The sequence below is a fragment of the Hyperolius riggenbachi genome, chromosome 2 (assembly GCF_040937935.1).
Source record: "Hyperolius riggenbachi isolate aHypRig1 chromosome 2, aHypRig1.pri, whole genome shotgun sequence".
Classification (NCBI taxonomy): domain Eukaryota; kingdom Metazoa; phylum Chordata; class Amphibia; order Anura; family Hyperoliidae; genus Hyperolius; species Hyperolius riggenbachi.
The window spans coordinates 125,336,992-125,353,954 of record NC_090647.1 but is presented as its reverse complement, the minus strand read 5'-3'; the positions used below and the strand labels follow the sequence as shown (position 1 = coordinate 125,353,954).

At 45.9% G+C, this 16,963-nt stretch overlaps 1 protein-coding gene across 1 annotated transcript in view; it reads right to left on the bottom strand.

The window, feature by feature from the left end:
• LOC137545764 (sodium channel protein type 8 subunit alpha-like) overlaps nucleotides 1–11,198 on the bottom strand; it is a 456,138-nt gene extending 444,940 nt beyond the window's left edge. The window contains exon 1 of the mRNA XM_068267362.1: nucleotides 11,140–11,198. The gene's annotated coding sequence lies outside the window, so the exon portion shown is untranslated. The remainder of the gene's footprint in view (nucleotides 1–11,139) is intronic.
• Between the last annotated feature and the right edge of the window lie 5,765 nt (nucleotides 11,199–16,963).

Genomic DNA, 16,963 nt, shown 5'->3' with positions numbered 1-16,963 from the left:
TTATTTCCGACAGGGCCGATCTGTTTTCTGATCGACTTTGTATAAAGTGATCGGAAAATCCATCAGAAAAATGGAAATCAGATCAGACTTGTTGGAAATAATCGATTCAACCAATCTATGTGACGGGAAATTGCATGGTGTGTACCAGGCCTTAGATGTTTTGGCTTCCCATGGTTTGGAGCTGTCTGTGTTTTCCTCAACCCCTTGTCTTGTCACATGATCCATCCTTAAAGGACAACTGTAGCAAGAGGTATGTGGAGGCTGCCATATCTATTTCCCTTTAAACAATACCAGTTGCCTGGCAGACCTGCTAATCTATGTGGCTGTAGTAGTGTCTGAATAACACCAGAAACAAGCATGCAGAGGATCAGCAGGACAGCCAAGCAACTGGTATTGCTAAATAGGAAATAAATATGGCAGCCTCCACATACCTCTTGCTACAGTTGTCCTTTAAAATGTGCCTTCATTTGTTATAACATTTGTGATGTGAAGCGTTACCTGCAGATATATTGACACTCCACATTTAATGCTAGCATGATGGTGACGCAGACCTCACACTGCCATTTACAAAGATTGATTAGCTATTTCCATTTACAGAGAGCGAGTAACCAGTCACTACTACTTGCAAGGAATGAGTAACCACTGCAGTTTACAAAGACTGACTAAGCATTGCCATTTACAGAAAAGTCAAACACACATAGATCTCTATTTTTATCTTTATTCTTTCCTCCATCTGACCCCAAATAGCACTGCATCTGTTGCTAAGCAACTGCTGCAAAGACCTACTCAAAAAAACAGATATCGTCAGGAGGACTTGACGCCATCTGCACATCTTAAAGGAAACGAGGTGAAAAAAAAACTGATAAGATAAACAATTGTATCTATACTCCTTCTCCTAAGAATTACTTTTTTAGATAACCCACATTTTAATTGTATTTTTAATTCTACTTTTCAAGTTTTTACTGTTGTATTGCCTCTGCTCAATGACACATGCATTGAAGTATGCCAGAGCTAAAATCTATGAACTATTGACCCCTCTTATCTCTTTTCTGCTCTCAGTAGTCATTTTCTTCCAGCAAAGTGTTTCATGGCTTGAGTTCCTTGTTGTCAGTGCATGTTATGCTATTTTTGACTCTTTCAGAAAGAGAAAGAAAAAAAAAGGAACACAGCATAGTTATTTGTGCTTGGAACTGTACATTCACATGTCTATCTCATCATGTCACAAGTCACCTTGTGTATCCTTTAATGCATTTTGGGGAACCTCATTCTACTGCCACCATGTCCAAATTACTTCTACTAAGGATCATCACCATGGCTACTCCTTGGGTGGATTGGATGGGTCACTCCTCATACACTGCTGACTGTGAAAATGACATTGAGGAAGGCAGAATAGAATAGCTCAGACCAAAAGTTATGTGACAGCAGGGAGCTCAGTAACAGGACTACAGGTCAGGGAGACACTATAAGCACTGGCCAGGACATTACATCAGACTTAATGCATAGACCAAGAAAGGTGTTGGAGGGTACATGCACAATTTTTTCCTCATGGCCAGATTCTTGGTCTCTGCACCTCCTTACTCTTATCCCCTTGCCAGTAATAGTCAATGGAATAGAAAGGAAGTTCCTGTTGGAAGATGGATGAGGTGCTATCCTTCTCTGTAAACTATCAAAGCTTAAAGCAGAATATAACCCTGCATTTCATCTTTGCTCTAAAACATTATTTACAGCATATTATATGCAACCAGCATTTTTTTTTTACTAGACCAGCATTGGAAGGGTTAAACACAGAGGTTTAAAGTTCCATGGAGAGATATGCAGAAGTTCAGATAGATACATTTAACTAAATAGAATGTAACAAGTGAGAAATGTTACACACTCTTTGGCTGTCCTCCAGCTCCTTCTCAGTCAGAGAGAGTGAGTAACATTCCACACTTAGATACATTTATGTAAACAAAATGTATCTATGTAAGCTTCGGATGGGTCTGCAGTTCTCTCCAGGAACTTTAAAGCTCTGTGTAACCCTTCCAATGCTGGTCTAGTAAAAAAAAAAAAATGCTGGTTGCATATAATATACTGTAAAGAATGTTTTAGAGCAAAGTTGAAATGCGGGGTTACATTCCGCTTTAAGGAGGGACTCTGGAGTACGGACTCCTAGAAAATCACTCATGCACACCCTTGATTAAGCTGATTTTAAATCTTTCACACACAAAAATAGAATAAAATCTGTACAGAATTCTAAATAGTTTGTTATAGTCTGATTACATCATCGATCTACCCAATACCATGATAGTAGCAATACTAAAAGGAAGGACTGAGGCTGCCTCCTTCTCCAACTGCCTTTAGATGGACTGCACTTCACATGGTCTCTAGTAGTGTATGCTGAATCCAGATGATTGATGTCAGTTAGTAGTTCTCCTAGCCCATCACAAAGTAAAGGACACAATTAACTCGCTATCTCCTGTTGTCATGATAAAGCAGGAAGCACGGCCATATTTATTTTCTAAGTAACTTCTTCAGAAAAACATAAAAATATAACAAGCAATGATACCAAAACCATATTCATTTTACTTTCACCACTTAATATCTAGACCTTGTTTCTCACTTATGGACTAGAGCAGTTTTGTTGTTTTAGCTATGACCCTATTTAATCCTTAATAACTACCATTCTTGATGTAAATAAATAAAATACATCTTCAATGCAGTTTAGACTAGACTAGACTCAAAAAGACCGGGGGGGGGGGGGGGGGAGGGGAGGGGTTGGCTCATTAGCCGACATCTTATTAATTTTTCTCCTGAGTTTTCTCCAAAAAGATAATTACAGACCTTGCAAGTACAATATGGTGAAATACATTTAAAGCTTCCATTAAGCAAGGAATTACTAAAAATAGATTTGATATTTCTTTACCTATAGTTTAGTACTTTTTCAATTGTTACGTGCTGAAAGGGTATTTTTAGGGAGAAGAGTCTTTATTTCTCAGTTTCCATCCATTATAGCTTTCAAATAAACAGTGCTACTGTAGATAAAAAACACACAATAAATTCTGCTTCCCATGTAGTCTAGTTTCCTTCGCCCCCTATCTGCAGATCAGCAGCAGGAAGCATGGTCAGTAAGTATGATCTCACCTGTCCTGGTTCCACTGACGATCCCCACTCTCCTCCATCCCACCCTGCAGCTAGCCTCAAACTGCTGTAAGTACCAGGTCCTAGCTTGATGATGTCATCAAGCCAGGAATTGGTACTTGCAGCAGTATGAGGCTGGCTGTGGTGCTGGACTGTTCTATTCCGTTGTATTGCTTTCCTGCTGTTACAGAAGATGCAATGTCCACTGTGAACCTAGCCTTAAAGGGACACTTAAGCCAAATTAAAAAAATGAGTTTTACTCACCTGGGGCTTCTACCAGCCCCCTGAAGCTGTCCAGTGCCCATGTAGACTCGCCCCGATGCTCCTGGCCCCGCCGGCAGCCACTTCCGGTTTCGGTGACAGGATCAGATGCTCCTGGCCCCGCCGGCAGCCACTTCCGGTTTCGGCGACAGGAGCCGACAGGCCGGGAATGCGGGTGATTCTTTGCGTTTCTGGCCATAATAGCGCCCTCTATGCTGTTATATGATATATGCTATATGCTATAACAGCATAGAGGGAGCTATTACAGCCAGGAACGCGAAGAATCACTCGCGTTCCCGGCCTGTTGGCTCCTGTCGCCAAAACCGGAAGTGGCTGCCACTGGGGCCAGGAGCATCTGATGGAGTCTACGTGGGCACCGGACAGCTTCAGAGGGCTAGTAGAAGCCCCAGGTGAGTAAGACTCATTTTTTTAATTTGGCTTGCGTGACCCTTTAATCTCTTATCAGTATGTGGTCCATGTACAAAGATGAAGTCCTCCTGCTATGGTCCTCCAAAATGGAAAGATTTACATATATCAATAATAATCAGATAAGTATCAGTTTACAGGGATTTTTAGAGGCCATATGATCTCCCTTTTGAACCTTGACTTAAAAACAGAAGGGAATATGATATTCCTCAACAGCTTACAGCTACCAATTCACCTTCACTTTCCTTTAGCTTTCATTTACTGCATGTGAAAAAAACAATTCCCTATAGCCAATTTCTTTCTTGCAAAAAAAATATATGTACAGTAGATTCTTGGTTATCGAGCACAGACAAGGATTGGCTGATGCCAGATAAGTGTGTTTTCTGGTTGCTTGAGGCTCAATGATAAAAATAGGCCTAGCTAATACAGTTCTATACTCCACTCTATATACTCTTATCATCATAGGCCTGACATGCTTCTACAGTTGTGTTCAAAATTATTCAACTCCCACTAAAATTGAGTGTTTTGGCCAGTTTGACATTGATTTTGAACATTTCAGTCATCTTGTTTACAATTAAATCAAAGAGGCACTTGTAAGTCAGCCAAATATAACATAACATTTATAATGAAATAACCACAATTGTCTTTTCTGTGCTCACATCATCAGTTTTATTCAACCCGCAAGTGACATTCATTCTTAGTACTTAGTACAACATCCTTTTCCAGTTATAGTAGCTTTTAAACGTGAAACATAGCTTGACACAAGTGTCTTGCAGCGATCTACAGGTATATTAGCCCATTCTTCATGGGCAAAAGCCTCCAGTTCAGTCACATTCTTAGGCTTGCACGCTGCAACTGCTTTCCTTAAGTCCCACCAGAGGTTCTCAATTGGATTTAAGTCTGGTGACTGCGATGGCCACTCCAAAATGTTCCAGCCTTTAATCTGCAACCATGCTCTAGTGGACTTGGAGGTATGCTTGGGATCATTGTCCTGTTGAAAGGTCCAACGTTTCCCAAGCCTCAGGTTTGTGATGGACTGCATCACATTTTCATCCAATATCTCCTGGTACTGAAGAGAATTCATGGTACCGTGCACACGCTGAAGCTTCCCTGTACCTGCAGAAGCAAAACAGCTCCAAAGCATGATTGACCCCCCGCCATGCTTCACAGTAGGCAAGGTGTTCTTTTCTTCATAGGCCTTGTTCGTCCTCCTCCAAACATAGCGTTGATCCATGGGCCCAAACAGTTCTAATTTTGTTTCATCAGTCCACAGAACACTACTACAAAACTTTTGTGGTAGTGTTCTGTGGACTGATGAAACAAAATTAGCACAGCAGCCAGCGGAAAATTAATCCAATATGGCCACCGCAACTGCTTTTTGATTAGGGCGGGGTTCCAGGAAGGGGTGTTAGCTGATTGGCTCCCATGTGTCTGCTGACTGTGAGGTAAAGGGTCAAAGTTTAGCTCAATGATGATGTATAGGGGGCAAATCGAACACGCCAAATGTTCGCCGCAAATGCGAACAGCCAATGTTCGCAGAATACTGCTACCGGGCGAACTGTTTGGGCCATCTCTAGTGACCAGGCTATTTTTTTACAATTTAGGGCTCTGCAGCTTTAAAAGCTAGATGCAGAGCCATACAACTGCTCACACAAGTGAACCCCCCCCCCCTTTTTCTGCCCACCAACAGAGCTTTCTGTTGGAGGGCTCTGATGATCGCCCCTACAATGTTTATTTACTTTTTTTTTATTTGTTTGCAATTATTTGTTTAAATAAATTTCCCTATTTTATGTATTTATTTTTTTCTTTTCAAATGCTTTCAGATTTCCCTATACCTGCCATTGAGCCAAAACGCTCAGAAAATGGTACAAATGTTTACACAGTCAAATGTTAACACAGTTAAATGTTAACACGCTCAAATGTTAACACAGTCATAGGAAATCATTACACAAGCTCCTTTAGAGCGATTTGCAAAATCGCCAGCACTTAAAAAAATCAGCTGATAGTGTGAACAAACCCTTACTGAGCAGAGCTTAGTGGATTGAAGCATGTTTGTTTGATAAATTACTGAACTTCAACGTGAAATCTTAGTGAATTTGGAAAAAAGTGTAAAATACCGAATACAGTACTTTACTGACCTAAATAATTTCACCGAATTGCCCTTAGTGAATTGAGGCCTATGTAGTTTAAGATGCACTGAGAGGTGGAGAGTAGAGACGACCCAAACAGTTCGCCGATGAACGGTTCCAGGCAAACTTCCGGCGTTCGCGATCGCGGAGAACTGCAAACTTTACCGGAAGTTCGATTCGCCCCCATAGTGCACCATTAGGGTCAACTTTGACCCTCTACATCACAGTCAGCAGGCACATTTTAGCCAATCAGGCTACACTCCCTCCTGGAGCCACCCCTCCTCCTTATAAAAGGCAGGCAGCGTCCAGCTTTTCACTCACTCGTGTGCCTGCAGTAACTGGAGAAAGGAAGGCTGCTGCAGACTCTCATAGGGAAAGCTTAGTTAGGCTCTTGTAGGCTTCTTAGCTTGCTCCTTGCTGATTCTTATTGCTAAAAAAGCACCCCACAATAGCTCTTTTGAGAGCTAATCTTGTTCTTGTGATCTATTTGTGTGTGTGTGTGTGTGTGTGTGTGTGTGTGTGTGTGTGTGTGTGTGTGTGTGTGTGTGTGTGTGTGTGTGTGTGGCACTGACACTTGTGTTGCATAGACAGCCTTGGTAATTCCTACTGTGTGTGCCACTGCCAGCCAGGCCCAGCCCATTCAGTGACTACCTGTGTGTGTGACAGGTGCACATTGTAATACCCATCACTGAATATACCTACCTACCTGTCTTTCACTGTGCAGCCACCCACCTACGTGAGCGCACGCAGTGTCACTGTGCCTGTCCGGTACCTGTCTGTGTGTGACAGGTGCACATTGTAATACCCACTGCATATACCTACCTGTTGTTCACTGTGCACCCACCCACTTACGTGAGCGCACGCAGTGTCACTGTGCCTGTCCGGTACCTGTGTGTGTGTGACAGGTGCACATTGTAATACCCACTGCATATACCTACCTGTTGTTCACTGTGCACCCACCCACCTATGTGAACGCACGCAGTGTCACTGTGCCTGTCCGGTACCTGTCTGTGTGTGACAGGTGCACATTGTAATACCCACTGCATATACCTACCTGTTGTTCACTGTGCACCCACCCACCTACGTGAGCACACGCAGTGTGATATACCACTCTGTGCATACCTGTTAACTGCACCTGTGTGACTGCACATTGTATTAGTGAAGTCAGTGCATACCTTTCACTTCATTTCCCCCGATATGGACAAAATGGACAAAACAGGTAAAGGCAGAGGTAGAGGCAGACCCAGAGGAAGGCCACCCGGCAGGTCTGTGCGAGGTCGTGTTGATGTGGTTTCGTGAGGCCCTGGCCCAAAGTACAGTGCTCAGAAGAAGGCTCATCCCATCAGCTCCCAAGATTGTCAGGACGTGGTTGACTATTTAACACAGAACACCTCATCTTCCGCAGCCACCAGCGCTACTACAAGCACCACAGCCACGGCATTTGATCCTTTGCAAGAGTTAATTGGTGGGGAATAAACTGATTCACAGCCATTATTGTTACAACCAGATGAAGGCGCTAAGCAATTTACACCACCTGATATGTCTGAGTTAGGCGGTGACACTATGGACGTAACGTGTGAGGATGATGAAGTACCTGCTGTTGGTGAAGCTTTGGGGGTGTCTGAGGCAAGCGAAGCTGGACAGGATGATTATGATGATGACGATAAAACAGATATCACGTGGGATCCTAAGAGACAAGATGACCAAGGGGACAGTTCAGAGGGGGAGCCAGAGAGGATTAGGAGGAGACAAGTTGCTGAAAGAAGCAGGGGGAGCTTGTCAACAGAAACAGCTGGTGGCAGTGTCCGGCGCCAGCCAACATGCCCTTGAACGTCAGCTGCTGATGCCACCATAGTGTCAACACCCCAGGGGGGCTCAGCGGTTTGGAAATTTTTTAGTGTGTCGTCCGTAGATCAGAGCAATGCCATCTGTTCTCCAAAAATTGAACAGTGGAAAGGCCAGCACCCACGTAGGGACAACTGCCTTACGAAGGCACCTGCAGAAAAGGCACAAACTGCAATGGGAAGAGCACCTGAGCAAAAGCAGCACACAAAAACAAAGCCACCCTCCTTCTTCTCTTCCTCCTTCAGGTGCAGCATCTTCAGCCGCTTTCTACCTTGCACCTTCACAGCCACCCTCCTCCATTCTGCCTCTGCCCTTGAGTGGTTCCTGCTCCTCTGCCCACAGCAGCCAGGTGTCCGTGAAGGAAATTTTTGAGCGGAAAAAGCCAATTTCTGCCAGTCTCCCCCTTGCCTGGCGTCTGACAGCTGGCTTGGCGGAACTGTTAGCTTGCCAGCTGTTACCATACCAGCTGGTGGACTCTGAGGCCTTCCGTAAATTTGTGGCCATTTGGACACAGCAGTGGAAGATATCAGGCCGCAATTATTTCTCTAAAAAGGCGATACCCAAACTGTACCATGAAGTTGAGAGGCAAGTGGTGTCATCTCTGGCACACAGCATTGAGTCAAGGGTCCACCTGACCACGGATGCCTGGTCTGCCAAGCATGGTCAGGGCAGGGACATTACTTACACAGCCCATTGGGTCAACCTGATGACTGATGGCAAGCAGGGAGTACGTGGCTGTGCAGCGGACGAACTTGTGACACCTCCACGGCTTGCAGGCAGGCCTCCTGCCACCTCCTCTCCTTTTCCTCCTACTCCTCCTGCTACATCCTCTTCGCAATCTTCCTCCTCCTTGGCTGAGTGGCAGTTCAACTCTACTGGTGCTGCGATCTCCTCTTCACCTACACAGCCCCATCTCCCCAGGGCCTATGCTGCATGCCAGGTACGACGGTGTCACGCCATCTTAGACATGTCTTGCCTCAAAGCGGAGAGCCACGCTGGACCAGCTCTTCTGGCTGCTCTTAACAAACAGGTGGATCAGTGACTGACCCCGCACCAGCTGGAGATCGGCAACGTGGTGTGTGACAGCGGCAGCAATCTCCTTTCCACTTTGAATTTGGGAAAGCTGACACATATATCCTGCATGGCACATGTGCTGAATCTAGTCATTCAGAGATTTGTGTCAAAGTACCCAGGCTTAGAGGACATCCTGAAGCAGGCCAGGAAGTTGTGTGGGCATTTAAGGCGGTCTTACACGGCCATGGCACGCTTTGCAGACATTCAGTGGAGAAACAACTTGCCGGTGAGATGCTTGATATGTGATGGCCCAACTCCCTGGAATTCGACCCTGGTCATGTTCTCTCGCCTGCTAGAACAGGAGAAAGCCATCACCCAGTACCTGTACAATTACAGTAAAAGGACACAATCTGGGGAGATGGGGATGTTCTGGCCCAAAAACTGGACACTGATGTGAAATGCATGCAGGCTCATGCCGCCGTTTGAGGAGGTTACCAACCTGGTGAGTCGCAGTGAAGGGACCATCAGCGACTTGATCCTGTACGCTTACTTCCTGGAGCGTGCCGTGCGTAGAGTGGTGGATCAAGCTTTGGAGGAGCGTGAACAGGAACAGTTACAGGAGGAACAGTTGTGGGAGCAATTTACATCAGAACAAGATGTTTCCTCAACACCTGCGGCAGCACAGAGGGAGGAGGAGGAGGAAAAGTCGTGTGGGGAAGACCCTCGGTATAGGCACAAAGTGGCGGACATGTTACCAACTCACCAGAAGGCAGAAAGGATGCAGCACATGCAGAACAAGCTGGCAACTATGCTTTACAATGCGTTTAAGGGTGATGTCACAGCAACAATACAATAAAGGTACCACTGCCAGTAATCCTCCTCCCATGTCCATGCAGGCAAGGACAGGACGCTCCTGCGATCTCATGGTGATGTCGGACATGCGGACATTCTTTAGTCCAACACCTCGCCTTAGTGCTTCCGGATCCACCCTCCACCAACGCCTGGACTGGCAGGTAGCCAACTACCTGGCCTTAACTGTGGATGTAGACACTGTGAGCAGCGATGAACCCTTAGACTACAGGGTGCGCAGGCTTGACCTGTGGCCAGAGCTGTCCCAATTTGCCATCCAACTTCTGTCTTGCCCTGCCTCAAGCGTCCTGTCAGAAAGGACCTTCAGCGCAGCTGGAGGCATTGTCACTGAGAAGAGAAGTTGCCTAAGTCACAAAAGTGTTCAGTACCCAGGGCCGGTTCTAGACAGGCACATATAAGGGGGCAGACAGAAATTTGCAGGGGGCATAAAAAAAACCCTGCGCCGCGCACAGCGCGGCGCGCCGAAAAATGGGCGTGGTCATGCAGCAGACCGTGGGCGTGGTCATGGGTGGGGCCAAATATACATGACTTTAGCAGTGGTGTTTAAGGTCGGCTGGGATAGTTTGAGCTCTGCTGTAGTGTATCCCCCAAAAATATATGTGATCTGACAGCATTTCACCAAAAATACACTGCCAAGTTGCTGATGTATGGCACCCTTAAAGGAAACCAGAGATGACTGATACTGTTTTATACATACCCAGGTCTTCCTCCAGCCCCACGCACACAGATCGCTCCCACGCCGCAGTCCTCCGCTGCCTGCAGCTCCGGTATTGGGTCACGTTAGTTCAGCCAGTCTGCGCAAGAGGAACTGCGCTCTTTACGTATCTCTCCAGCGACCACTGGAGAGATACGTAGAGGGCACACTTCTCTTGTGTAGACTGGCAGAACTAACTGGACCCAATACCGCAGCAGCAGGCAGCGGAGGACGGCAGCGTGAGAGCGATCTGTGCGCATGGGGCTGGAGGAAGCCCCAGGTATGTATGCAACACTATCAATCATCTCTGGTACACTTTAAGACATTCTTAATAGGAGACCAGCAGCAGCTACAAATGATTAACTTAGGATACACAAAGCTTAAGAAGCTAGGACAGGCAGTGAAAGAGTTAATAAAAGAAAATGCAGGCTGAAGTGAGCAGAGCAGATAAAAGAGCAGAGGGCAGGTCAGTCAGTGAGACTGAATAGTGAAAGGAAGTGGGGTGAGCCATTACACAGGGTATACCTGACCTCTGTGAGGATTGTTCCTGTTCCCTGAGCTGCATATAGGAATCAGTTATTAATAAGAGTATCCCCTGGCCCTGCCCACCAATCATCACAGTAATGTGGGCACAGGGTTGTCAGGTCAGTGTGGGAGGTCAGGGGACTCATACATTATACACAACATAGCGTCCATCAGCAGCACACAGGCAGTCTGACAGGCTGTGTCCTGTGTATGCAGAGAGCTGGGCGGCTGGGACTGGAGACATAAATCACTTGCCTTTTCCTCTCATGTCTCCCCAGCGCGCCCATCGCTCTCCTTCAGATACAGATACTTGTGGCTGGCTGGCCGGGATCACATGGGGCCGGGCAGCCAGTGAGAGAGCAGAGTGTCTCAATCCTCTCTCACTGGCTGCCTGGCCCCATGTGATACCCGACCAGGCTACTGAGTGTCTCTATCTCCGCCCCCTGCACACAGCACAGCAGAGATAGAGGAGATGTGACTGCGTTCCACGGACCAGGAAGCAGCAGCATATTTGAGGGGGCAAGAAGTCTATTTGAGGGGGCTCTGCCCCCTCTTGCCCCCCCCTAAAGCCGGCCCTGTCAGTACCTCACCTTTATTAAAATGAATGAGACATGGATCCCGGAGGGCTACTGCCCGCCCGAAGACTAAGTCAGTCCCCACACACAGCATCTCTGCCTGCACGTCGTGTAACTGGCTGCCTGCCCCCAAGACTAAGTCGCTCCCCACACAGCACCTCTGCCCGCAGGCAACTTGACTGCCTTCTCCGCCACCACCAACAGGGTCCAGGACTCCAGGCGGATTCCTGAATTTTGAAGGCCGCTGCTAGCAGCAGCCGCTATACTAATTTTTCTGGCGTGTGTACATGCCTGCCTAATTTTTCTGGCTGCACTGCAGCTACAACAACAAAACAAAAGGCATGTACATGTGCCCATTCCCCTTCGTGATCATTACCTTGCCACGGTGAAGGGGCTATATGAGTGTCTCGGGGGGTGGCACACTAAAGATAATAAGGTCGTTGCTTCATTGTGGACAGACCAAATTTGATCAGCTGGACAGTCACTGTTCTTTTATTCAGCTACTTCAGCCCGACTATATGGGCTGGAAAGCTGCCATCACTTGCACTCTCGTCATGGTGCGCATTAGTCCAGCACGGCCGTCACTACACAAACAGTTGTTTGCGGTGCGTTACACAGTGAGTTTGGTGTGTCAGTGTGAAGCAGTACTTTAATTACACTCCCTGAGTGATGTATACACATACAAGGGGCTTGATTCACAAAGCGGTGCTAACCTACTTAGCACGTCTAAAGTCTTTAGACGCGCTAACCAGGGTGCTAAGTAGGTTAGCACCGGATTTCTCAATCAGATCGCGCGCTAACTTTGCGCGCGCAAAGTTTTACGCGTGCAAAGTTCTACCTGCGCTAAGTCCCATAAGCTTTAATGGGCACTTTGCGCGGAGCGCCCTGCGCTCTGTGCAGTACGCGCGTAAAGTTTTACGCGCATAAAGTTTTGCGCGCGTAAAGTTTTATGCGCGAAAAGCTTGTTTAGACGTGCTAAGGGGGTGTTCACAGGCGTGCTAACAGTTAGCACCGCTTTGTGAATCAAGCCCAAGATGTTTTAAAGCACTGGGCTTGAAAACCGCCACGGCCTGTACTCTGGCCATGGTGCGCACCAGTCCAGCACGGCCGTCACTACACAAACAACTGTTTGCGGTGCGTTACACAGTGAGTTTGGTGTTTCAGTGTGAAGCTTTACTCTAATTACACTCCCTGATTGATGTATACACATGCAAGATGTTTTTAGAGCACTTTAGGCCTGCAATTTAGCATTCAATGTGATTTCTGCCCTTAAAACGCTGCTTTGCGCCCAATCCAGATTTTTCCCCGGGATTTTTGGCCTCTATTTCACTCCTCCATGCCCCCCTCCAGGTGTTAGACCCCTTGAAACATCTTTTCCATCACTTTTCTGGCCAACATAAGTGTTTCTAGTTTTCAAAGTTCGCCTCCCCATGAAGTCTATTGCGGTTCGCGAAAGTTTGCGCGAATTGAACGTTTGGCGAAGGTTTGCAAACTGAAAATCGGAGGTTTGGAGTGGAGAGTCTCTCTAGTGGAGAGTCGAGGACAGCAGTTTTCAACCAGTTTCTTTTCTAGGAATCCTTCAGGGTAATGTGAGACTAAGGCCCATTCACACCTAAAATCGAAAATGCAAATGCAAGCGTTTTGCGTTTTTGTTTGCTTTTTTCCCCTCCTGGCGCTCCACTGCGCGCTGTGTTTTAGGTAAAAGCGCTTTTTTAAGCGCTTTTCCAGAGCGGTTTTGTAATTCACTCCCTGACGCAAGTCAGAAAGTCAACTCTTTGACCCGGGAAAAGAATAAATACAATGTATTTATTCTTAAAAAGCGATTTTGTGAGCGTTTTGCGTTTTTCCTATACCTTCCATTGAGGCAAAGTTGACTCAAAAATGGTACAGGAACCACTTTGCCGAGCGGATCGCAAACAAACCGCTCAGATGTGAACTTTTAGGGCGATTTTGAAAAACGCCTGCGCTTGGAAAAAGGGCAAAAATGCCCTAGTGTGAACGAGCCCTGAGTAAATAATTTTTGGGCTGCCTAGCTGTTGCTGGGCTATATTAGTAGTTAGTTACCAGTTGCCTAGTGGCACAGTAGGCTAATTTCCTAGTGTTTTTGGCTATAATGAAAGTCTATGGTCTACATGAAAAAGCGAATATATGTGCATTTTTCAATGTGTGTTTTTCAAAACCCATAACTCGCTGCATATTTCTCATAAATGCATGTGCATGTTTTGACACAGGACAGGTAATGTATTATTACTCCATTGAAAAGGGAAAATATTGGAAAAGCGCAGGGGGGTAACTAGACATCACTGGGCCCCCCTGCAAAACTTTGGATGGGGCCCCCCACCCCCTCGCTTTCTGCACAGGAAAACTGAGGACCAATGTGTTTTACCCATGCAGAAAAAAAACGCTTAGACTTAAAGGAAACGTTAGGCAATCTATGCTACCCGCAGATTTGCTTACCCGGGGCTTCCTCCAGCCCCTTGCAGCCGACAAGTTCCTCGTTGCAGCTCTGCACCCAGTACATACATACACACACAGCCGTATTATTTTACTACATGAGAGCACATGCTATATGGAGGAACAACAATGACATGCTGAACATAAGATATAGTATTCACTGTAACTTTGGCAAAACATTCAGAATGTCACTGATTGATACTGTTATTACAAGAACTTGGAACTTGGAGTATGAGACATAAAGCTCTCAATGAAGCAGCAACAGTAAGACATTAATCTCCACTCCACTGTGTTGTAAAAGTAATCAGAGCCATTAGGTCATTAGCCTGTGTGATAAGAATCTAGGAATCCTTTTCAGAGTGATTGCTGAAAAGGGAAAGTCTACAACTTTTTTTTTTCAAAATGTGACTCCTTTGTTTGTAAGGTTGTACATGAAGTCATCAGAACTTTGAAGCAGTGAGTGACAGATGTTTTTTTACAAACCCTAGGGAGCAGGGACAGTGTACAAATTCCAAAGTGTGTATGAGTCCTTGTTGTGGACACATGCAGTCAATATAACAATGGTGCGAGAGCAGAATACGTTTTTTCTCTCCATGCCCTTAGCTGTCAGTCTCTCAAACTTTTCCCCCCACAGGCCCCCTGTGGCTTCTGGGCCCCCCTGCGGAGGCATCCCTTGCAGGGTCTATTGTTACGCCCCTGGAAAAGCGCAAGAAACATGCAAAGCGCAAATTCATACAAAAACCAACTGAAGAATTAAAACACGCACTATGCAGAAAACGCATGGTTTTGCGCACTGTCTAGTGTGCTCCTAGTCGTTATAAAGTTGATCATGCATTATTATACCTGGCAGTTGGCTCATAGTTTACATTTTACAATTCACTTTTGAACACCATTTTTCATTTGCCTATAACCTGCTTCAGGGGAGGAGCAGAATAGCATACGTGTTTTTCATAGCGCATAGTGGAAAACGCATATGCGATTCTGCCTAGTGTGTTTCTATCCTCAAACATCTTTTTTGCACCTATAAGGGTCCATTCACACTTGAGCGTTTTGCCGGCAATTTCGGCAAAACGCTCAAACGCTAGCGCTTTTGAAAGCGCTAGTGTAATAAAAGGCTATGGGCCCGTTCTTACTTACAAATCGCCCAAAATCGCGAAACGCAAATGCGTAGCCTGCAACATTTTCAGGCGATTTCCCGGCGATTGCGTTTCAGTGCTATAGAAGCGCTAAATGCGATCGCGGAAAAATCGCCGCAGTGTTCAGTGATTTTTCCGCTGAAAAATCACAGCCGGCGTTTTGCGCTTTCAAGTGTGAATGGGCCCTAATCGTTGTGTTTCTTGGCCTGAGTTTAAATACACTTTCAGAAGAAGTTTCTACAGGTCCTGCTGTGCTGCCAAAGATAAGGGACTTCTCCCAGGCAGAGCCATATTGATACTTAATTAGTCTGGCATTTAAACGTTTTTACACTTGATAACTGCCCACTGTGAATTTTCACTTACATCATCCTGATTGCTTTTAAAATGTGCAGTTCTTACTTAAAGGTAGCCATACATCAGGCGACTTGGCCAATCGACTATCCAATTTGATTATTATAATCGGAATCGGATGAAATTTGGTGCCGCCAAGTGCATGCCCGACCGTCAATGCGACCAATTTCGGGCAGAAATTGGTGGCATTAGTTGATCGGACATGTTGCAAGATGTAGAGCCAACTTGCTTGATCAGGTGCATGGCGGTAACAGCGAGTGATATCGGCGAGCAATGAACCCCCCGGCGCTGTTCCCGCAATGCGTGTGTATGTAACGTGTAAATGTGCTGTAAAGTGCATTAATACACTACCTGTCCTGTGTCGCGGTGTCCGTCCGTCTTCCACCTCTCTTCAATTACCCACATACATGCTGCCGGTGCATAGCACGCCGGCATGTGACATCACACACGCGCCACACTGGTAGCGTTTATGCGGATGATTGAAGAGAGGTGGAAGATGGACAGACAGGTAATGTATAAATGCACATTACAGCACATTTACACACACATTACACACACTCATTCATACACACACAGCAGTGAGGCGAAAGGATGTGGCGGGCTCGGACGATTCCTAAGAGATTTTATGCTGAAATTGATCGGGAATCGGGCTGTGGTGTATGGGCAGCTGACAGATCTCTCTCCGATCAGAGAGAGATCTGTCTCTTTATAAGATCTACCCATCATCACTAGATGTACGGCTAGCTTTAGAGTTCATTGGGCCTTTAGTCTGTCGCCTCAACACCCATAGGAGTCCATGGTAAATTGTTTAAAGGACCGCTATTGTGAAAATCTTAAAATGTAAAATATTTATAAATGTATAGAGGTAAGAACTAAGTAGTACATTTCTTGCAGGGTAAAATGAGACATAAATTAATTTTCTCCTACGTTACTGTCACTTACAGTAGGTAGTAGAAATCTGACAGAACTGACAGTTTCAGAACTAGCCCATCCCCTCATGGGGGTGGGTTTCTCAGGGTTTTCTTTATTTTCAAAGCACTTAGTGACTGGCAGTTGCTCTGTCCAATTGCCAAAAAGTGTATAGTGAGCAGGGAGGCTGGCCAGCATCTTTATATAAATCTTTTTCAGGGAGTGTCTTTATAAAGAATAAAGGCCATGCAGATTTCTACTTGTCAGGATCTCTCCTGTAGCATGTTCTGTCGGTTGCAGTGGGACTGCAACCGGGCAGTTCTGACTTATCTGCTTGCGTTCAGTTGTGCATTCGTAACAAGTCTCATTGTCATTTGCAATCACTCTGCAGTTCAGAGCAGCTCAGGGTGCTGTCATAACTCTTCCCTTTGCTTGTTGCAGTTGAACTGCAGCCAGATATCCCTGGATTTCCTACATGCATGGCGATGCATAGTATTGCATGTATTTGTTATGAGAGTCTTTCAGGTGGCAGCTTGTGATCAAGATGGCTCAGGATTGCGTAATTACGATTTAGCTGTGTGGGAATTTGCATGCCTGCATCCATTGGCTGATACCGACATAAAAGTCTGTCTCCCATTTCAGACCCCGCCCAAC